Source organism: Dreissena polymorpha, chromosome 1 (genome assembly GCF_020536995.1).
Source record: "Dreissena polymorpha isolate Duluth1 chromosome 1, UMN_Dpol_1.0, whole genome shotgun sequence".
Classification (NCBI taxonomy): Eukaryota; Metazoa; Mollusca; class Bivalvia; order Myida; family Dreissenidae; genus Dreissena; species Dreissena polymorpha.
This window is the reverse complement of record NC_068355.1, coordinates 137,833,957-137,858,535: the sequence shown is the minus strand read 5'-3', so window position 1 is coordinate 137,858,535 and position 24,579 is coordinate 137,833,957. Positions and strand designations below refer to the sequence as shown.

At 33.6% G+C, this 24,579-nt stretch overlaps 1 long non-coding RNA gene across 1 annotated transcript; it reads right to left on the bottom strand.

Annotated features, from left to right (window-relative positions):
- Positions 1-486: 486 nt before the first annotated feature.
- Positions 487-3,946, bottom strand: LOC127851620 (uncharacterized). Its single transcript, XR_008035853.1, has 3 exons — positions 2,931-3,946; positions 1,491-1,679; positions 487-1,072 (listed from the first exon to the last, which is right to left on the bottom strand). It is a non-coding gene; the product is annotated as an uncharacterized LOC127851620 (long non-coding RNA).
- Positions 3,947-24,579: the final 20,633 nt, after the last annotated feature.

The window sequence follows — 24,579 nt, the reverse complement described above, 5'->3', positions numbered from 1 at the left end:
AGTTGTTGTAATAGTTGCAGCAGCAACAACAAAAGCAGCAGTAGTAGTAGTAGTAATAGTGGTTCTAATAGTAGTATGTTATGTTATATCAGAGCCTTGCCTTTAGGACGTTTTCATTGGCTGATTAATTTGAGGGAACAAGATAGTATTTGATTGGCTGACTTACTCGTGGCCACAAGTTAGCTTAGTCGGGATCTCGAGATCTCGAAATTCTCTCCTCTTTTGTTTCATGCACCCTTCCTTTATTTATTATGCCACGACAGCGCATTTACGTTGGAGACGCTGACATGATATTTTAAAGTGTTATCGGATACCCATCCGATAACAGTTTTAAGCTCCGCCCATCAATATCCGTTTTAAAACTCTGCCCATATTTGGTTTACTCAATGATTTTTTTTAGCGTTCCATGTTTTAGCCCCGCCCATTCTGAGAACTACTTTTTTGTAGGCGTGGTATGTCGCTTTTTTGATTTAAATGGAAACAAACAGCGATTCGTATTTTATTCAGAAATTAGAACATTAATAAACAATAAGCTGTTTTTTTAAACAAAACTAACACTTTATTAAGTATATATCTATAGGGAAATATAAATTAAATGAGCATTAATCAATGGAAAAAATTAAACAAATACAAATGTGCACCGCTAGCCTACCATTCATTGGCTGCAGATGAACACAATTTAAAACAGTAATGATAAACATTTAAAACGTAACACAAATATACTTAACACGTTTAAATAAAATATGACAGATTTGATCAAGTTAAAGAAGAATTTATGACAAATATTCACTAAACATCTCGTCTAAGATTATATAAAAAAAAATTAACTAATACTTTACAAATGCTTTCCTTTTTGTGTCATTCTTATAAAAAGCAAGGCAAACAGGTGAATAACATACACAATGAATTAACATTGACAAAGTAAAATAATTAATACTTGATTGAGATGCTTTGCTAATGCCTGCCATGCCTAATACTACATGACAATTTCAATTTTTAAGTGTCTGAAATCAAACTTTCACAAAAAAAAGACTCTATCTCCACAACCAAACAGGAAATTTGTGTGGTCAACCTGAAAATAAAATAAAGATTCCTTTAGAAAAAAAACATCATCAAACATTCATTGCATAACTGCTTTAACCCTTTCAGTGCTGGAACCGAATTTTGAAGGCCTTTGCAAACAGTTTGGATCCAGATGAGACGACACAAAACGTGGCATCTCATCTGGATCCAAACCGTTGGCTATTCTGATAGTAATCTTTGAAAAAAATGAAGAAAATGCTTATTTTACAAATTCAGCAGACGACATTTTAGCAGACGACAAATTTCCCAGCATGCAAAGGGTTAAAAATAAAAATCCAGATACGGTATATAATTTGTATTAAAATTGAAACTTTATAAATATAGTGACATATAGATTTATAACATGTTCAGATAAAACAATTACATAAATACTCTCAAAAATAAATGTGTCGACAAAAAAGTATTACCTTTCCGACAAATTAATTAGATGGGTTGATGTGAAGCTGTGCCGGGATGCAGTTTGGGGGGGGGGGGAATATCTTGAGTTAGTTGTGAGGCAGAGAAAGACTCGGACAAGTGCAACTGACGAGGGTAGAACTGTGCCGCCAAGAATTTTGGTAGATATCATCACCCATGGAATGTGTGGTCGCAACTTTCTGCCATTAAAAGAAAAACATTTCATATTATAATAAAATAAAACAAATCCAACAGGAGATAACATTTCAAAATAGAGTGTTTTAATAACATTTTTATGGCACAACTTGAACAAATTACAACTTTAATAGACACAATATTATTAATACAAAATGAAAATGTATAAACTCCACTTTATATAAAAAATAATTAAGAATTTCTTTTAACTTAAAATATATTTATTATGGACTCTGGGCTTTTTTTCCTTATTAAGGGGAATATGTGTTTGTTTTCCTAATTTTAGAAATTTGCGACTCAAATTTTCACAATTTAAATAAGTTTGGGACTCAAATTTTCACAATTTAAAAAAAGTTTGCAACTCATTTTTTCACAATGTTGATCTGTGGGCGACACAATTTTGAACAGTTTTCGGCACATGTTTTCAAAAAAGTTGCACAGCGCGCAACTCATTTGTTCACAGTTTTCAACAGTGAATTTTTTTATGAACAGTGCGTTACTCAATTTATTCACAATTTTGAACAGTGTGCAACTCATTTTTTAAAATTGTGAACAGTGCGCGACTCATTTTTCCACCATGTTGAATAAACAGTGCGCGACTCCTTTTTTTCAAATTTTGAACAGTGCGCGACTCATTTTTACAAATTTTGAACAATGGGCAATTCATGTGTTTTCACAATTTGAAGAGTTTGTGACTTATTTTTTGTAATTTTGAATGAACAGTGCCCCACAAAATTGTCCCCCATTTTTGAACAGTGCGCAAATGATTATTCCAAATTTTGTACAGCGCGTGACATGATTTTTTCACAATTTTGAACAGTGCGCAACTCATTTTTCCAAAATTTTGAATGAACAGTGCATGACTTATTTTTTTGCAAAAATTTGAACAGTGAGCAACTCATTTTACAAATTTTGTACAGCGCGTGACTCATTTTTTCAAAATTTAATTTATGAAAAGTGTGCGACTAATTTTTCCACAATTTTGAAATCATAATGAACAGTGGGCAACTAATGTTTCCCACAATTTTGAACAGTGCGCGACTCATTTTTTCAAATTTTGGTACAGTGCGTGTCTCATTTTTTCACAATTTCGAACAGTGCGCAACTCATTTTTCCACAATTTTGAATAAACAGTTCGCGACAGTAGAACAACTGTCACTGATCATTGGTTCATCAGCATGAGAATGGGTGTAAAAAAATGGCACAAATAATGAAACATGTGTGTTTAAGCATGCATACATAACAATGAAACTTACCAACCACTCGGCCAGGAAACATATGGTGCAGAAGCTGCGGGATTCAGCATGCTCTCCCACTGATATTATGCAGATCAGTGGTCAAACTGGCAGTCAACTTATGTTGGGATTTCCCAATTGTGAAGATATTACCCTCAGCAATCTCCAAACACAAACATGTTCATGTATTGTCAGTCAAACAGCAATTAATCCATCATGTCACCCTGACAGTCTCAAAACACGATGCAAAACCAAAGCATTTTCGTTTCGTCTAACACACAGCTGGTAACGTCGCTGAATATTGCACAAAAGCAGCTTCATTATGAAGTTCCAGCGACTCGAAATACACGTTCCCCACCCACTTTGATTTCGCACGTGAAGGCCTGTTTTTTGGGGAAAACTGTCCGAAAACTGTGAACATCTCACAACTAAACGTATATTACGGAGATGGACAAGTTGAACAATAAATCACTCTTATCACTTCCAAATTGCAAACTACGTTAAAATCCCGTTCCATTTGATTATTGTATTTATTGTTTGAAATTTTCACTCTACACATTCGCTTTGAAAATAGCGGTTGGTGTGTACTCTTGGAAGTACATGTCGAATGTGTTATTGTAAAAAATATTGGTATTGTGTTTTTAGTGCAGAAATTGTTCTTTTAAGTTTCGATTTCTCGCTTTAGTTTTTGTATTATGTGCGTTTAAATTTGATTGATTGTTGCTTACTTTCGAACTATTTTTTTATGTGTAAATATATATGCATAGACGCTAGCAGATGTACTCGGGTTGCTACTAATTTGCATATTTATCAATGAATTTAGCGGTTGTTTGTTTTTGTTTGTTTTGTGAATATTTTCTTATTTACTTTAAAATGTGGCATAATAAATAGAATATATGGTTGGTGACTTTTGATATCATGTGATATAAGACTCGTCCGATATGGCGTGTGAAAAGGCTCGGCAAGCCTCGCCTTTTCCTACGCCATATCAGACTCGTCTTATATCACATGATATCAAAAGTCACCAACCATATATTCTCTATTTACCGCACCGCTCTTTTTTAATTGCACTTCTCTTTTATTTAGTTTTGCCCTCCTTTTTTTATATTTCGAGATCTCGAGATCCCGACTAGCTAACTCGTGACCACGAGATATAAAAAAGAGGAGTGCAATTTAAAAAAAGAGGAGTGAATGTCACCTCTATGCCACTATACTTAAAACATACCATAAAAGGAAACAATCGAGTGATACAAATTATACTCAAATCAATGCGTCATAATAAAAGCGTAACCTTTGTCACTTTGAACTCAATAAATTTATCCTTACATTGCCGGAAACATTGGAGAGGCATGTAAATTCGCGAGAATGGCGTTTGTTTATGTTGGCTGGTTGCGGTGACGGCTGTACCAATCTCCACGCAGCGTTGTCGTTCCTTGCTCTCACATACAAGCTGGTTGCGTTGACGGCTAGTACATGTTAAGATACATGTGTTACTTGTTTCAACTTGATTGCGTCATTTCAACAAAATGTAGGTTATGCGAAGTTCAATGAAACATACAATCGGCTGAAAAAATAGCTATTTTAGGAGTGAAAAATTGAAAAAAACGTCCGTGCTTTCTTACACATCAGTAGAGGGACCGACGCAGAAAAGACGCCCACTGTGAAGGAATAAACGTTCTAAAGTCGCCATGTAACAAAACAAATTTGTATTCTTTATGACATCTTCACATTGGAAAGTGCTTGTATATGAAGGATGTTAGTTTTCTGATATTTGGTGTACATCTGGTCTATATCTTTTTAATGTCATTGGCTTTATTCTAATAAGCAAGCGAGCGACATATGCATTCAATTACATGTCACAATAACATTTGATTTAGAAAATATATTCGTCTGAATAAGTTATACTATAGGTTCATTTAGCCTCCAATTTCATTGAATGTTTATATTTAATAGAATATAACGGTTTAATTTAACAAAGCAACATGCATGTTATTAATTCAGAAATAAAAATAATTTATTAAACTGTAAAATACACAACGGTTTTCCCTCGGTGTTGCAAATTAACGAACTGTTAAAATACCAGTCGTGTACGAGTCGACTTGAAGGTCAAGCGGACACCTTACACATAAAAAACTGAGTTCGTTTGCATATTTTTAATGGGCGAAAACAGGCGCTTATCCATATACATATGTAGGACGATAAAACTGCATGTTTCCGATGAATGCATTTTCTAGGAGAATCAGCAAAGTTGTGGAGTCATTGACAGTTGTTTCTATGGTTACCATTTATTGACAATGCTCTCTATAAATGACGGAATCATTCCCGATAGAAAATACATATTACTGATGTGGATAAATGCAATATGTGATTAGCTCTGGTACATAGATACACGGATACGGATGTTATTATGAGTAGATTTGTTCTTAGATATGATAAAAAGTATTCCCGCATTACACTTCGTTGGCAGTATACTGATTATAAGAACGTAGACAGCATGGATACCAGCAAAATAAAAGTAAAAATAAAAAAACATACTATTAGCTACGTATATCAAAATGGGACTTGCACTATTAATAGTGAAGTGACGGAAGATATGCGCAAATACAGTTCGTTTTTATTATATATTGGCTACCCATCAATATACAACATATTTAACATACAAGTTTCAGTACTATGCACAGGCTAATGCGTTTTCTTTTATTTGTTACAAGACATGTTCAATTTCGTTTCTCTAGAATACGTATTCCCTATGTCTACATTATAGATAAATTGTTTCATTACGGATACTGTTTTATGTATCATTTTACATTAAGGATCCGATCAGATCCAATCAGATTACAATATCTAGTGGTATATAATGGCTCCAATGGATAAACGTTGTTCATCGTATGGCGCGTAGCACAACGCTTTTTATAAGTTTGTTTGTCTTGATTCCATATTTATTTGAGGCTTATGCAATTAATAAATAAATTCAAATTTCACGATACAACGTGTTGAAAAACGCAATTTATGAAATTAACTGTCGAACAACGTTTCAATCACTTGCACATGAAATAAGAGAAAGGTTAAGTGCTGATAATAGATAACTTATTTTTTCTCAATGTTCTTAGGACCTGATATCTCAGACGTAGTTATTGCCGTATTAAACATATGTGTTGTCAGATATAAATTGAATTAAGTTTGAACTTGATATTTCACACAAAAGTTGCACCTGCGTATTTGGTATATAAGCTTGAGGTTACGTATAAGCACTTTAAATATATTTTTCATTTTTAATGTGTCTGACACAATGTAATAAATTAACCAGATGGTGTGAAGCGCTTATTAATTAAAACTACTTCCTTAAGCAAGCGTCTGTTAGAGTATCTAGAATATGCACAAGTTCGTGTGATTTTATAATCAAAAACATTCAGGGTGTATAGTAGGTGGTAATAAACGAGTGGCGCAATTCAAAAACGGATATTCTGCCTTTTTCGACAAGCGTAGCTCCAGATCACACTGCGCGTTCATTCGCGTAAGCTGGTCAGGTGCTACTCTATATTGCTACTAGACCAAAACAGTTGCGTTATAATTGCGCTTTTTAATGCAATATTCACGTAAGGAAAATTATATCTGCATTTTCTATAAGTATGGGTTTCTGAATTATATTCGAAACCATCGAATGTTTCAAGATATATTTCCATATATATAGACACTATCAATAGAGACATTCCTGTTTAGAATTAATATGCCTTTCTCACTATTTCTTACACATGATAATATTAACGAAAAGGATACTGTGACAAAGTTGCAGATGATGCACATGTTTAGTGCAGTTTGATCGCCCATTAATACAACAGCTAACATGCGAATCGCAAAAATGATTGCCGCTCTCATATTGTAATACACATTAAATAATGTCAAACGACCTTCTTATAGACACAGCGTCTTTGTTGAGGGTTATATCAGGCTTTCACTGCAGTGTGAAGTATTAAATACGTGTGTCATCGTCCATAGTTTACACTTCCCAATTTTAACAACAGAAGGATGTGACACATTCTACACGTAAAAATGTTTTATGTTTAAAGAAGTTAAAACTTAACATACATAGGGAGACACCCTATATAGTTCGGAATGTTTTCCAATTGATAGTATGTGTTACAAAGAAACATAATAATATACCAAACGTCATCCTTTCTGACATGGGACCAAACACGGTGTATTGCAATTCCGTGCTGTGAAATTGTGCCGCATTATTACGTGGATAAGCACATTTGTTGTTTTATTATATTTTCTTTTGCCGTTTTGAAGAGCATTGCAGTTACAATCACAATGTCATGGGCAATCTAATTCCCTCGCACTAATCGCACATACTAATACCAGTAACTGACAACTACCTGATTTGAAAAAAAAGTATAGGGCGTCTGTCAATACATTATACCCTAACATATAATCGAAAACAAACAGTTGTCCATTAATGACATGTGTATGCGCATATACATGTATTGTATATATGGCGTGCGCCTATTTTAAGTATCATATAGTCATTAAAATAAAGCAAAATGCATCAAGTAAAATAATGTAACACTACTAAGACGTCTTTCATAGACAAGTCAATGAAATTGCTTTTCAAAAAAAAGGGGAAAAAACACACAAAACATTGGGTTAATTGTTACAATGGGCGTAACAAGTCCAGATTTTAGGATTACGAGCGTTACTTGATGAAACATTTCAAAAGCATAAATGAACTGCGTAATTAGATGTTGGCAAACGTGGAATGATAGCATTTTACAAGACAAGATTTCAATTGTGTCAACTGTGTTTTGGGCGTAGCTGACTTGGATCACTTTTGACCTATAGTACTGGCGAACATGTTTGAAGTGTTGAAAGCGAAGGCTAACAGGTCTCTGTTTTGTTACTTTCTAAATTTACGGACAGCAATATTATTGAAATAGTTTAATGTAAACCAATAACTGTTTCACTCTTTTCGGTTATAATAATTTACATGATTTGTGAGATAGAGGGTTGATAAAAAACAATATATAGTATGATAATTGGTCATCTTGGTACTCGTGTTTTTTTATTAAGACCCCCAACATACATTTTATCGTCGATTTTGTTGTCGAGTCATTTTCTGTGTAACATTTAAAAACAATGCGTGTCATGCTATATATCTCAAATAGTTGTGTAATGGTTTTGAACACAGAAACAAACAATGTTTTAGTAATTGGGTGGTGCGGTGGTCACACTCTGGTCTACCATTCCAGAGATCCCCGGCTCAATTCCCGGTCGGGGCACTGAAAATTTCATAAATGCCTCAAGTGTTCCGCCAAACTAGAGATGTACAGGTAATTATCGCGTGTATCGGTGCTATACACTGAGCACGTAAAAGAACCAATGGATCTATTCGCAAAGAGCTAGGGTATCGCACCCGGATTCCTTGTATCCCAATACTGTCTCGTCTGCTTGCTGTCTCTTCAGCAAAACCAAAGGACCGCATTGGAAATAAGTGCTTGCACTTTCATGGGTTATCCTTGACTGCAAAGTCAAAATAAATACATCCATACAGTAAATCAATGCTGACAAACAGACCGATTTAAATATTCAACGCAATATTTTAACCTTACTTGTTTACGGGAAAGGTCACTGTTTGTTTTCCTAATTTAAATACACACATAGTTATATATAACATATATTTATAAACAACACAGCATATTTAAGTGGTTAATAATCTGTTTTCACGGTAGACACGTTGCTAGTAGTGCACACCAAATAAGTGAAACTGTCAGCATGCTTGTCAAAAATACGTTGACAAGCCTAGTATATGTTCGGCTGTTGGAGGCATTGCAGAGATTTTCTTTTTACTCTTGCCGCCAAAGCGCAATAAATTCGATTGATAGTAAGCAAATGAAATTCACTTCAATTTAATGATCAAATGTCTGTGTTTGATAAGCAATGAATTGTTTAGTTTAAAATTACAGTTAATATATATTAAAATACGACATTTGTTTATGTCAATTTTTTGACAACTGTCGTTCGATTATATACATGCATATGATGAAACAGTTCAATACGTTACAAAAGCTGTCAATATTACCCGATTCCAAGAGTCTTCTTCCACTTTTATGAACCGTCCGATAAAAAGCATGCATGGAGAAATATCTTCAAATTGTATTTTGGGCAAGTCAGAAAAATATCAAAGGATGTGTAATTATTCTAGGAAATGGTTTCCGCTGAATAACTTTAATTTGGATAGTTGTTCACTGAGACACTGTGCGTATGTAGCTTACATCACACATGGCCTGGGATAGTATTGAAGACAAGTGAGGTCAATCAAGGCCACTGTTTTCAAAAAGGATAAACAGTTTGAACAAAATAACTTGAGTTTGAAACGAGACTTTGTGTGAAAGTAGTTAACATGCAAACTGTAGTTGCTTTATTTAAAGCTCTAGAATGTGATCTTCGATGGAGGAAATACACTACAATTTTGGTTTTAGGTAGCTTACATCTTGGCCTAGCGTAGGTCAGTATTAGGGGTAGTTGGATAAAGCAAAATGCCATCGTTACCGATAATACAAACACGGTTTTCGCCCTTAGCTTGATTTTAATGGATATATTGTGATGATCTTGTCTTTATTGGAGAATGTATGCAGAATTAACTTTATATTCAATTTTGGACAAAGTGCGTCATGGTTTCTAAAATATAAAAAACGGTTTCCGCTCAATAACTTGAGTTTTATGGGCAAATCGTGTAAAAATGATTTGTTACTAATTTACATGCAAAAAATACAAGAAATCATCACATATAAATAAACGTGTTGCTATTTTAAACCACATCCGATACTGACCAAACCAGCTTCAGATCCTGTTATGTAGTTTCTCGTTTCTTAATATAAAGGCGCTTACATTGAAGGAAAAAAGAACGCGCGACCGACATCTGGCAGCCGATCATTTTCTGACGAATACTCATATTTGTTTACGTAATTTGAAGCTTATCCTTTCAAGTAGTAAACACTTTAATAGTCCCAACTGTGTCGTTATTATGGCGGATTTGACCTTGATATTGTTTATATTCAAATTTTAAAAAGTATTATGTCGATTAATTGTCACATATATGACACAGGTTACCTTTCCATCGAATAGGTATTCCAAAATTAATTTCACAATTGTCATATTCGGTTGACATTTATTGGCATACTGTATCTTTTTACTGACAGGATGTTGACATTGTTAACGTATTGAACTGAGAGAGCGTAAACCATGTCATCAATATATGTCGACCAGCGATCGTTAAAATAGCAAAAGCCAAAACAACCGGAAACAAGCGAATATTTCCATTTTCGTTTATGATAAGAATGAACTGACAACCGTGTTCATCATATTTATTATATATGCCAAATATGGTAACGCAAGAATTCAACATTATGTTGATTGCATATTTATAGAGCGAACATCGATATTTAAGACTAAAATACTTAACAATAAAGTTTGTTCGAACTCAAATTTTAACACACGAAATTTCTTTTACAAAACCTTCTTGTATATTTTTGGAAAGAAATAGAGGCTATTTGTTGGCTTTGGTGAGATATCGATTATAATTCACGAGTGTTGATAGACAATATAATTATATATTTTCTATGATCACAAGTAAATTAAAATTTATATTCCAACGAAACCAGCATATTGTCTTGTTTATGCTAAAAAATCATTATGTATTTTAACTGGAGAATTACACTAAAATAATAACGTCATGACATAAAAACAACGTCATTTCACAGTATTTTTTTTCGATAATTATCACTGTTTATGTTCACTGTTTAAAACAGTGAAATATCAGCTTTACTACACGGATATTTAATTAATAATCGACGTGTAAGCGTTGGTTATTGCGGTAATAACTAATAACCACCGGTTTGGAGTCCTGATGCGTAGTAATTAAACCACGAGGGCGTAGCCCGAGTGGTTTGGTAACAAGCATCGGAACGACGAACCGTTGGTTATTAACGCAATAACCAACGCTTACACGTCGATTATTTCGATTCTAACACGATTTCATTAATAATTTTAATACGTTATCCGCGATTTAAAGGTTATAAATGATAATTATATTAACCGAACGTCTTCCACTCGTGGGTAATGCCGACTCTCTGGTTATGTTCATTGCGTTTAAAAGTCATGGCTATATTCAATACACTTTGTTTGTGTTACAGCACAGCTTGGCGCTTTGTTTAGGAATACCCTCCATTGCATTACTTACAAAGGAGCAACTAAATGTTTTTGCACCAACGTATGCAGAATACCGTAAATGGTTCATCTTCATTTAATTCATATTGTGATATATAAACGTGTTTACGATGCATATTTTTGCAAGCTATTTAAAGGCGTTGTTAATACATCATGCTTACATTATAACATTTTATACCGGTTGTATATGTCTGTTTTATAAGGTAGTACACAATCATGAGAATAGGTTGTGAGCCGTGTATGCATTGTAAATATTTCTTTAAACCCATGTCAGAAGGTATGCTATATGTATTTCTGAAGATTCGTCGCATTATGCATGAGCAAAATATGGTTATACAGCATAACATAATTGTAAATTTTGTGTATATACAGTGTATTTGTTCCGATGAATCATTAAAGCTAACGTGAATAATCTTCTTTTTTCATGAAGACATTTTTTGTCATTATCAGATGATTTACAAAATGTATGTCCTTCAAAAACCTGCAAACATTTTCTTCCAAACATGTATGCTTTTTTGCTTATGCCGCTGTCGTTTGTATTACATATTCAATCACTTCCGGTTATTTAAAGTTTGTCCGAATATTTCAATATTTCAAAATCGGGTCGTCTCGAAATGTCTTTGAACATACAGATTTGACAAAAGTGCAATAAGTGAAAGCAGATTTGTTTTGTTTAAGGTTTATGACAGTTGGCTCAGACATAATTGTGATTAAATGTAAAATTATTTTATTATTAGCCTTGCTTTCTAAATATATTTTTTTCAAAAAAATACAAACATAACTCTCTTTGTTTTGCAAGTAATAAAACGTAACATCACTAGGCTTCATAATAATATCCATAGCAGATTCTTCAGGCATTGCTTTACAAAAATCAGAAATAATTATGAAGTGATCTTTGTATGGGATATGCATAATGTAATTGCATGGTAGAACACGTCCACCACCTCTTCATGCTGTGCTAGCCATGGCGGGTAGCTAGGTACAGGTTCACCGACTATATCTGAAAATACTATTCCTTCTTTATCAATAGTATATCTGAAGTAGGGTGCCAATTACTTTGGAGCATATTCGATTGGCAACCCAGCTTCGTCTTCGTATTAATTGTGTTTTTTTATCAATAGGCATTCCACAAGCAGCCTTTGAAAAGGAATCAAATACATGATTCCACACTAAGCAGGTACATTCACCCATATATTAGTATATTCTGATTCAACTTGGTGAAGACAAGCTGGTGTTGTCATTTGTGGTTGTTTGTTTAGAGAATGGTAACTTTTGATGACTTAGTGTTTCATAATGCTTTTATGAATAGTAACGATTGCAGGCTGGTTTGAAGATGAATCTCCACATTCCTTTATCTACAAAAGGAAATTATTTTTAAGAAAATAAAGAATAATTATAGAGTTAACTTACTTGTCATGGCGTTTGGACAAACATCTGTCATAATAAGGTCATGTGATAAGTTTTGAAACCACCCAAAATACAGTTCAAAGTAGGAAAACACACTTAAATTTGTATAATTAAAAAGCATACCACGTTAGCTCAATCTGTTAAAACTTATAAATAGATAACTAATGCCTCTTTGCTATGCGGCACAACATAACAGATAGCATGCGACGCTGTCATGTATTATTTTCAAGGAAATTATTATGACAAAAAGTCAAAGAACACATAAAATAACTGTGCAAACTGACAAGTCAATAGCAATACTTTATTCTGAACAACTGATTTTTTTTTCAAATTCCACGCATTATATCACATTCTCCGGTCGTAGTACTGTCTTTTGCAATTATGGTACACGAGACTCTTTTCTTACTGATCACCGCCAAGTTCTATAGGTTGACATGTTGCTCAGTATTGGAGTCACATTGAATCCATGTATTGCCTAGCAGAAGTGCCTGGTGTTCAGTACATGGTATTACACAAACAACGCAAATAGCTTCATCGGTAGACGTTAGGTCACACACTGATTTCTCTTAAGTTGATTTCATTTTGGTTTTCACAACAGTTTTTCCTTAAGATGTATTGAGTGTGGAATTTTCCTTGACAGCAGCATTGCGTTGGTACTTCCTTGCCACAGAGAGAATAGCAGACTATTCAGCCTTCAAATATGCCTGTTAGCCTTTGTTGCTCAATCTGCGAACTTCCTTATCAGATACAGTTCCTTATATTCAAGATTACCAATGATACACTCTGGTGAAGTAAGATGGTCCGGTAGCTCGTCTGAACTATGTTTGCGTTTGTCTCGGTTATTGTGGCTTTGGGTAATTTGAACATCTGCTTTTTATGCAAGACATCTTTCTGGACTCTGATTGGTTGATGTGACTGTAAGGCACTTCTGTGAGTTTCGTAAGACTCGTCAGTTTCGTCACGTGAAACGGTGAGCTATCATGCACGATACTGTCCATTGTTGTAGCTTTTCGTTGTATAATTTACTTTCAAAGGACATAAGTGTCATATCGCCTTGCATACCATAGTTATCTTGAAACATGTTTTGATATTTCATTTTCACCGGTGTTGTCAACACACTTTCATAAGCTGTGAATACTTCATGATGGGTACAATTATTTATTGCAGATTTGTCCATCTGGTGTTATTTCGTAGCTGGTACCTAAACTAGGGACGTCACATCAGCCTCATCAAACGTAGCTTTGTCTTGAGCTGCTCCTCTGAGATTACTTTTATGCCTAGTGGACTCTTCCATCCTTTTAAATTGGATCAATTTATTTCCAAAATTAGGGATGTCTAGTATACGTTTTTCTATATTAAGAATATTTCTTACAGAAATTCCTTGAAGCAAACAGCGCAGACCCAGATGAGACGCCGCACCATGCGGCGTCACATCTGGGTCTACGCTGTTTGCCAAGGCTTTTTTCTAGGCGCTAGGCATAAATGGGTTAACCGGATAGAAACCCGCTGAACGAAAACTTTTTCCAATTGTACTTGGGTCGGTAAAATGTCGTTGAAGCAATCTTTTATCTTTCTGCAAAGTTCGCTTTGTTAATCTGCACTCCTGGATTTTATCGATTGTGTTTCCTTACAGTGGCAAACCTACGTTTCTTCAGTGGTCCAAACACACCCTTGTCCAGGGGCTGCATAAGGTGGATTGCATGTGTCACTATCCAACACAATTTAATCCCCATGGCCCGTGTCTTAGTAAATTAAGTACGGCTGATGTTTCAGCAAACCAAATCAATCAATAACACAACTGGTTTCTCTGTAACACAATGTGTAGTTTTTTTAAAGGAATTTCATGAATGTATTTGAGTTCATCCAACACTTTGTTGTTTAAGCCACATAGCCACCTGGCAATGAACAATTCCATGGATTAAGTCCTTTTTGTGGAGGGTCAGGCTAAACAAAAAACGGTGGTACCATGCAACCACTGGCAGCAAAAAGGACAGTCAAAATAGCCTTTGTTGATGATCTTGACAAATGAGAAACTTGTGTTGGAAATATCTCCCTGCTTACCCGATTGACGTAGCCTGCTTTTTTCCCCATTTACAAAACGATATCATCCGCATTCCATATTCTCTAAAGCCGGTAAAGAAAATCTGTTTAAGCTAAGGAGTTTCTGAAATATGACTACCAAATGTAAAGACGTTCACTTGTGAGGCGGCGTATGGACGCTTCAAGCAAATCATCTTTCAAAAACCATACTATGTATGTATTTCTTGTAATGAACTTCGTGTACCATTCATACGACGGTCTTTAATTGTTTTCCTTCTTTCCGTACTACAATATCTTTGATTTGATCCAAGAAAACGTCTGGGCGTAGTTCGAATCCCCTTTCAGCCACTACACTGAGATACTGTGCTTGATCAGTTTCTTCCTGCTTTGAAAATACAGTTGCTGGTCCATTCCTAGACTCAAATTCTCCCCTGAAATAGGACGGATGAGGTAGCTATACCTCAATTTATGTCAAATTGAAGCTTTGCGTACAGATACATTCTACATGTTAATTGCATAAACTGCACTTATCTGGCTGTTTGCTTTTGTACTTGCAGGGTGTTGGGACATCATTGTATTTCTACTTTGCCTCCTCAGCAGGCTTGACAGGTGATCTATTCCCTGGTGCTATTTGAATAAAAAATATAATAACAATTTATAATTAAATAAAAATACATTGTATCTTTTCATGAAATCAACCAATCCTAAAAAATAACCAATTAAACTTTTTTATTCCTTACAACGAAAGCAATACAATATTTGTATACTAAGAATAGCGTGATGAAGTATAAAGCTGGCTAAATCAAAAGGCATTTTCTGTTTTTTTATTACAAGAAATTCACTATAATGCTCAGAATGATAATACAAATTGTGGAGCTTCTTGGACAGGGCAATATTTTTTAAGTGGCGGTAGCTCCAATAGCAATGGCGTAGGAATTCTTATTAATAAATCATGCAATTGTGACATTATTGAATATAAAGAAATCATAGTTGGAAGAATGCAACTTATAAAATGCACCAAATATTGATGACGTCAATTTCTATAACACATTAGAGAATACTATTAAAGACTACGAAGACGAAACATTAATAATTGGAGGTGACTTTTATGCTGTTTTAGACTATAGCTTCGACAAGTTAAATGGAAGGGACAATTGTAACCATAAAACATCAAATAAAATAAATAATATCATAGTAAATTACGATCTCAGTGATATATTCAGAACAAAAAAATCGAACTGCAATGGTTTATACATGGCATTCCAACACTCACCCACCAATTTTTTGCAGACTAGATTATTTCTTAATCTCAAACAACATTTTAAATGCCGTGTCGGACTGCCAAATACACCCAGGTTATCGCTCTGATCATTCTATTTTTAAAATGATATTAAATACCAACAAGCAAGAAAGAGGTCCCGGGTATTTTAAATTAAACAATTCGTTATTACTAGACACTTAATATCAGTCAAAAATTAAAAATGAAATAAATTTAGTTGTTGAGTTTAATCAAGAAGCTAACCCGAACACCTTATGGGAATTAATTAAAGGAAGAATAAGGGATGAAACCATCAAATATTCAAGCCATAAAAATAAAAATAAAAATTAACAAGAAAATGAGCTACTTCAACATATTATAAACATTAAAAATAAGTTATTATCAAATTCAAACGATAACTTACTTTTAGAACAATTAAATAATGCAAAACAATTATTACATGAATTTAAAAATACTAAAATAAAAGGTTATATGTTAAGGAGTAAAGCTGAATGGATTGAGGGTGCCGAAAAAAATACAAAATATTTCTCTAATTTGGAAAAATATCATTCTGAAAAGAAAACAATAAAACAAATAAAAATGACGAAAACAAAATAGAAGAAAATCCTGAGAAAATCATACACCATATAAAAGACTTTTATCAAAAATTGTATAAAAAAGATAATAATATCGAGAAGAGCAGCCATTCGAAATTTTTTAACAACAATGTAAATAGAATAAATAATCCGGATAATATAGAGCATCTTACAGAATACAAATGTGCAGAAGCCTTAAAAGATATTAAAAACAACAAAAGTCCGGGTTCCGATGGTATAACTGCGGATTTCTATACAATATTTTGGAGAGATATAAAGAAATACCTAGTAAATTCACTAAATTATTCTTATGATAATGGCAACTTAACAGAAATTGAAAAACAAAGTATCATAACTTTACTTCCAAAAGGAGACAAAGATCTATTAACTTTAAATAATTGGAGACCAATATCACTACTTAACTGTGATTACAAAATAGCATCAAAAGCAATTGCAAATAGACTTAAAAAAAAACACCTACCAATATAAAGAAGTGAAACTCCAGCTGCTGGAGCAGTATTGAATTTTCACTAAAAACAATTAGTTGGTCCTTTATTTAAGGCAAGTGACCGATTGCCCAAACAGTACAAAACAGCACAATACAGCACAATACAAACCAACATAAACACAAAACCATTATAGGCACAGAGCAAACTGGCTTTGTGAAAGGAAGGTATATAGGAGAAAATGTAAGATGCCTGTCAGAAGCTATTGAAAAAGTGAATATTTACAATGAAAATGGGCTAATTTTTTCTCAGATTTTAATAAGGCATTCGACAGTCTGGATCATGCTTTCATGAGGAATAGTTTAGCTAAATTTGGTTTTAACTCCGCAATTATTTTTTGGATTTATTTGTTTTGTAAAGATGCTAAGTCATGCATAACAAACAATGGTCACTTTTCTGAATACTTTAGCATACAAAAAGGTGTTAGACAAGGCTGCCCGCTGTCTCCCTACATATTTATAATTTGTATAGAATTATTTGCAAATGAAATAAATACAAATGAAAATATTTTCGGTATAAGAGTGAAAAATACAGAAATTAAACAAACGCTCTTCGCAGATGACGCATGCTTCCTTCTGGGAGGATCCAGATTATCATTTGAGACCCTTATTGCAACCCTTGACAATTTTTAAAAAATATCAGGCCTAAGATTAAATAAAAATAAATGCACTGTTCGCGCATAGGACGTATGCAATTTTCTGTAAAAAACACAATTTTTCATGGACATCGGAAAGTGCAAAAACGTTAGGTATAACATTTTTGAATAACACGGACGAAATGACCGAGTATAACATCAAACCAAAGATTAAAGAGTTAAAAAATTGTCTCGCAAAATGGCAAAAATGGAAACTAAGTTTAATGGGGAAAATTACAGTTTTAAAAACATTTGCCTTTCCGAAACTTATATATCCTTTAACAGTTTTAAATAATCCAGACAATGAAATTATAAAAGACATAAAGAACTCAATGTTTTCATTTTTGTGGGATTATAAACCAGATAAAATCGCGAGAAACAAAATTGTTCAAAACTACAAAAATGGAGGACTCAAAATGATTGATCTCGAAAACTTTATAGACGTGCTAAAATCAAGCTGGGTGAAAAGGATGTTATATCAACCAACAACAAAATGGGCAAAAATTTACAGTGACATGCTTGAAAATAATGGCAATCTCTTTATCTTCAAATGCAACCTAGAATCATCAAATATAGACTCTTTGGAATTGAAATCTAAATTTCTAACTGAATGCTCAAAAGGATGGTGCCGCGCGAACTATAAAGAAAAACAGACAATCATAGGGAAAGAAATACTCTGGAACAATTCAAATATATTCCTATTGAATAAAACATTGTTTTACAAACATGGTTCGATCGTGGTATTAACACAAATAGAACATATCTTTAACTACAGGAACAAACATTTTCATACCTTCACAGAACTTCAAGAATTATATGATTTGCCCCGTTCTGATTTTTTAAAATATCACACGTTAGTTGGTTGTATACCAAAATGCTGGAAAGAAAAAATTAACAATGAAGAAAGGTCATATGTGCCACCTAGTTACCTAATTAATAGAATCACCCCGACAACAAAAATATGCAAATTTATAAACGAACTGTTAATAGAGAATACACATATAAAAAACAACAAACAAGAACCCAAATGGGAAATGCTTTTTAATAAACAATTACATTGGGAATCAATATTTACAAATTATATTCAAATCACAATAGATTCCTCCTTAAGAACGTTCTAGTATAAATATATGATGAACATTGTTCCCAACAACGAAATTCTGTTTAAATATGGCATTGTAGAATCTAGTCTCTGTGATTTTTGTTCAATGTCTGTTGAAACTAATATGCATTTGTTTTGGAATCGTCCTAATGTTCATATTTTTTGGAACAAAATTGAGACAAATATAAAATCCCAACTTAGCATGTACTGATTTCAAATTGTCTTATGAATGTATTTCACTTTGTAATACTTTTATCAACAATAGTAACTGCTCAAACTGTATCAATTTTATTGTATTACTTGGAAAATATTTTATATTTAAATGCAAATATCAACGATGTCCACCAATTTTTCAAAGAGTTTTGGAATATTTTAAATACAAAATAAAAATCGAAGAGATTATCGCAAGCTGGAAGGGTAAAACTGAAAAACATACTCAGAAATGGAATAATTTTGTGATTTAATTCTGTTTTCTTAAATTTCAGGGAAAAAAGAAGATAATTATGTTAATATATCTACTTCATATGTTTTTCTACTTGTATTCGTTTGTGTCCTTCATTATTCAAAACATAACACCTTTTTTTCATTTTCATGTATTCCATATGCATATATATATATATATGTACTTTTTCCTGTGTAAAATGATGGTATGTGCATATATTATGTAGTGAATAAAGTACTAAAAACGGAAAAAAAAGCAAAACAATATTTTAAAATTATATCCTTTAAAATGAAAAAAAATCATTAGAAAGCACTTGTTTACACAATGTAAATATCCGATTAGTTACTCAACTTACGCTTTTATTACAATTAATCATGTTAGCTAACCCCAAAGCAACATGAACACATGTGTCACTGAACTGGAACTGGTTAAACACATGCCTTCGAAGAACCCAGCAAATACAATGAATGTAAATATATGTACAAATGAGCTTTCTTCTACTGGCAAATTTATAACAATGCACGACTATGTATATTACTTTTTTACGTTAAGGGGCGATTTGATATCAATTGATGGATCAACTTCCCAAAGGTTCTCATCTGCAATTTGACATTTGATAATCACGCGTCTGCATGTACCTTTTTCAATATGCGCCTGGCCAGGAGTAAACAATGAACAAAAAAGCAAAAATGTCGTAAACATACAGTTAACAAACCATTACTCGCAAGTAAACAGTAAACTTCACATTAGTTATAAAAGACTATCCCATATGTAAAACTTAATATACATGTTAACTGGAACTGCCTTATAATCGGAACTGGTTGACACTGTATTAACGTGTAACGAACAATAAGTATATCAAAAATGATTAATTGTTTTAGCAATTATGCTGGAATGGACTTATAATACCAAGTATTTGTGTTGTATGGAATAACCATTTTTATGCCCCCGAAAGGGTGGCATATAGCAGTTGAAGTTGTTGAAATGTCCGTCAGTCCGTCCTTCCATCTGTCTGTTTGTCAGTCAGTCCGTCCGTCCGAAAACGTTAACATTGGCCATAACTTTTGGAATATTGAAGATAGCAACTTGATATTTGGCATGCATGTGTATCTCATGGAGCTGCACATTTAGAGTGGTGACAGGTCACTGTCAAGGTCATCCTTCAAGGTCAAAGGTTAAAAAACTAATCCAAGGGAAGTAACAAGCTTTAAAGGGAGATAATTTCTATTTATCATTTGTCAGGTACAGATCATTTTTACAAGGGAAGTACTATTTTTTATTTACCTTTAAAAATATTATGTCCCTTGTCAAAATAATCTGTACCTGCCATTGATAAAAAAAATAAAATAAATCAAAGTGGCGCAGTAGGGGGCATAGTGTTTTTGACAAACACGTCTCTTGGTATATTATGCTTGCGAAAAGCTATACATTCAGAAAGTTGTGTATCCATGCTGTCAAATACAAATGAGAAATTTTAAATTTCAAATTGTATTTATGTCATTGCTTGTATTTCAATACCAGTTGTTTCATGATAATTGTTTTCTTCTTGAGCAGATTGTGTAAGTCATCGTTATCGTCATCATCTTACGCAAACCAATCAGCACGAATTAAATAAAAAAAAATATCAAAATACGTTAAACCGTTATTTATATTCTTTATGCCTGCATTCATTATGTTATATTTAAGGATTCGATGTTCGATTAATTACATATGGGCCGCGCTCTGTGAAAAGGGGGGTTTATGCATGTGCGTAAAGTGTCGTTCCAGATTAGCCCGTGAAGCCCTCACAGGCTAATCAGGGACGACACTTAACGCCTAAACAGGATTTTAGCGTAGAAGCGACTTTCTGTACACGAAGAATATATCATAAAAGCGAAAAGTGTCTTCACTTATAAGCCTGTGCGGACTGCAAAGGGATCTTATTTTCAATAGGTCGACGTTGTCACACGTTTTTACTCCAGTACAAGTTAACTTAGGAATTCATATCATGATATCTCGTTTTTGATGTTATTTAATTTTGTTTGAAAAGCGAAATGGTGTATGTTTTTGTATCCGTAATTTATTGATAAGTGCGATAGAGTCGATTAAAGAAAATACAATTATATTAATTACCATGTTGCTATTTGAAGTCCCTGGTTGTTTATTGTTCAGAGGAAACATAAATCTAAATTTATGCTGTTTCACCTTTAATATGGGTATGGATAAATCATTGATAAGTGTGATAGGGTCGATTAAAGAGAATACAATTGCATTAATTCATCATGTTTCTCTTTGAAGTCCTTGATTGTTTATTGTTCAGATTAAACATAAATCTACGTTTGTGCTGTTTCACCTTAAATATGGGTATGGATAAATCACACTTTGTGACTCCGGCGTTCACGAACTGCCTCAGAAACGTGTTTTGTTTGCTGAGGCTTATAATTAAACTTTAAAATTATATCTCTCGCACTCAATCAAATACGTGTTCGTATTATAACAAGATAAGTATTGATGCAAAGCATCAAAGGGCGTCGGGAATTTCAGTGTTAAAGGCACTCAATGAAGTTACATGGAAAGATTTTTTTCTACTGTAAATATTAATATAATGGCCGATTATTTTAAACAAAATAGAAAAAGATACTGGTATAACCATTATCTATGATTTTGTGTTATAACCCCCAAATAACCATTATCTATGATGTTGTGTTATAACCCCCAAATAACCATTATCAAAGACCTATATATTACATTCTGTAGGTCTTTGCCATTATCTATGATTTTGTGTTGTAACCCCGAAATATTTAATAGTTCATTTTATTTACATTGGTTTCCTTTTTTTGCTGGCATCCGTGTGCAGTTTTCATGTTCATGGAATTGACCTGTGTAGATTTTTAAAACATTTGTTTCATCTGTAAGCATAATTTCATATTTTTCTAAACTTCAAGGGGAGGTTATTCTGAACTTATTCTTACGTTGCTCATTTACGATAGGGGTTGAGTATTCATTGATATGAAAGCACTGTAAAAGTTTTTATGTGTTTACGAACCCCCCCCCCCCCCCCACCCTCTCACACATATATTTAATGGGCATATTAAAAACAAAAAATGGTTACAATAAAACAGCATATTCAAACTAAAATGTCTACATCAAAACAAAAAGTTAACATAGAACACATATTAGATAATTTGATTATACTGGAGCCTTAAGAAAATGTTTATGATTTAATACCAAAGGGTCTATACCACTGGCAAGATACGGGTCAGGCCTGCGGCCTTCTATATGTGGTTCTTAAAAAAAACCTGTAGGGGGACTTGATAGTAATGAGACTGGGTTGCTGTGATGGTGCTCCTCATTGATAAGCGGCTGCTTCCTTTATCAAGACTCATTTTTACAATTACTAAAACGTGTCGCGCTTCGCGCTATATAGCGCCTTTATTAGTAACTAGGTGGTTGCTAGCATAGTGAAACAAAGAAGTTTTGTTTTTATACAAAACCAGAAAGTTTCACCGGTTCGCGTATATGCCCAGTCCCTGTGATCTTTTATTATTGCCCAGTCCCTGTGATCAGTTATTAATTAAAAGAATTAGCTTTGCATAATTGGCAATAAATGTTGTAGTAAATATAAAAGGCACAAATGCAGTACTTATTTACACTAATTTACACAAAAATTCACCACTTTGCAAGATATTCTGACAACAAAAATATATACATTGATCCGTTAAATAACTTCTCCTCCCATAAGAGAAAAAAAACCCGTATTACATACTAGTCGCCGCACTTCAGTGCGACGCCAATAAAGTTGAGTGCTTAAGTGCACACGTTTTTAATAGCGTGTTCAAATCAAATACATCTTATATGAAAACATCGGTTATCATATCACTTTTGTCGTTGATGTAACTTTTCTTAGAAAGAAGACACACCTATGCTAATGTGTCATCGTGTCTGCATGTTTGAACCTTGTCAATTAGTAAGATCGTGTAATGCAGCGTGAGGTTGTTTCTGATCGGCTCAGGCTAGGATTGCACTGTTTACCCATGTGTGCCTAGTGGACTCTCCCATCATTCTTAATTGGATCAATTTTTTTTAAAAATAAGGGATATCTAGTAAACATTATTTTTATATTTAGCATATTTCTTACGGAAATTCCTTGCAGCAAACAGCGCAGACCCAGATGAGACGCCGCATCATGCCTTTTTCTAGACGGCAGGCATAATTTATTAATGGTTAATCAAAAACGCTGTTATCTCCAAACAATGTCTTATCCATAAAGCGGAAAATAATACAGTGTAAAAAGACATTCCACCGACTTCACGGAGTGGGAACATTTTGTTATTTTTTCAATAAAGAATATGACACTATTACATCGCTAAAGAGGTTCCATTTTAAAGTAGTTAATCTTCAAAGTATTTTTAATGACTATTGCGATTGCGCTTGTCTATGCTGATTGCACAACTTTTAAACGCGGACCGTCAAACAGAAAATAGACGCATTTGCGATATACTGTACCACCTATGACGGCAAAATACGCTGGTATTATAGTATGTTGTGAAAACATAAAAAGTAAAAAAAGTAAAAATAAGAAAAGTTAGAAATGCTCCGTAAAACATGCAGTAACTTATTAATTCGGCAATATGAACTTAAATACTCATTAACTCACACATCACAGTGGACGATACATGTAATAAATTGTATATGATTGATTAAAACATGGTAAGTGTAGTACAATTTTCATGAAACGTCACACTACATGTTAATTAAAGTAAGATTAATGTTAGGTATCTGTCACGTTATGTGGAGTGCAACACAATTGTTTGATGATTCGAACAAAAGAGATGAATCAATGATGTTCCAAAATAGATAAATTATTATTTTATCATCTGTAATAAATATGTATCATAATGATAGCCCATCTTTGCAATAAATGTCCATCTGTCATTAAGTACTCTGCTTAATGGACAGCTTATGACCCAGTGATCGGAGAATGGAAACGTTGAATGTGAAGTCGACTGGAGATGTAATGCATGTCTGAAGCTGACCTTTAGCCTTAAAATCTTGTCGAAGACAGCAAGTGTTAGAACAGAAATAAACCGTACTTTATGCGTTTTTTACAGATAACAAAACAGTCATGTTATAATTACATATGAGCAACTATCTAAGAACATTAGCTGATAAAACATATTCAGAAGTAGGTTGTCACTTTAATAACATATCATTTCGGAAACTGGTCTTGATGATGAACTTCGGTCTGTGGGCAGTAAAACGGGAGGTATGCCTTATTACTTTATGTATTTCCTGGTCCACTAATTGTTTAAATTTGAAAAGAGTTTTATTGATATTTGAAGTAGAAAAGACGTTTCACGACAAAACAGTGAAAAGTATCGTTAATCCCAGAATCGATAAATTGACCGCCGCCATATTGGCTATCACGTGACCCCGCCGCCATCTTGGTACTGAAGAATTTGACAAATAACAGCCTTCTACGT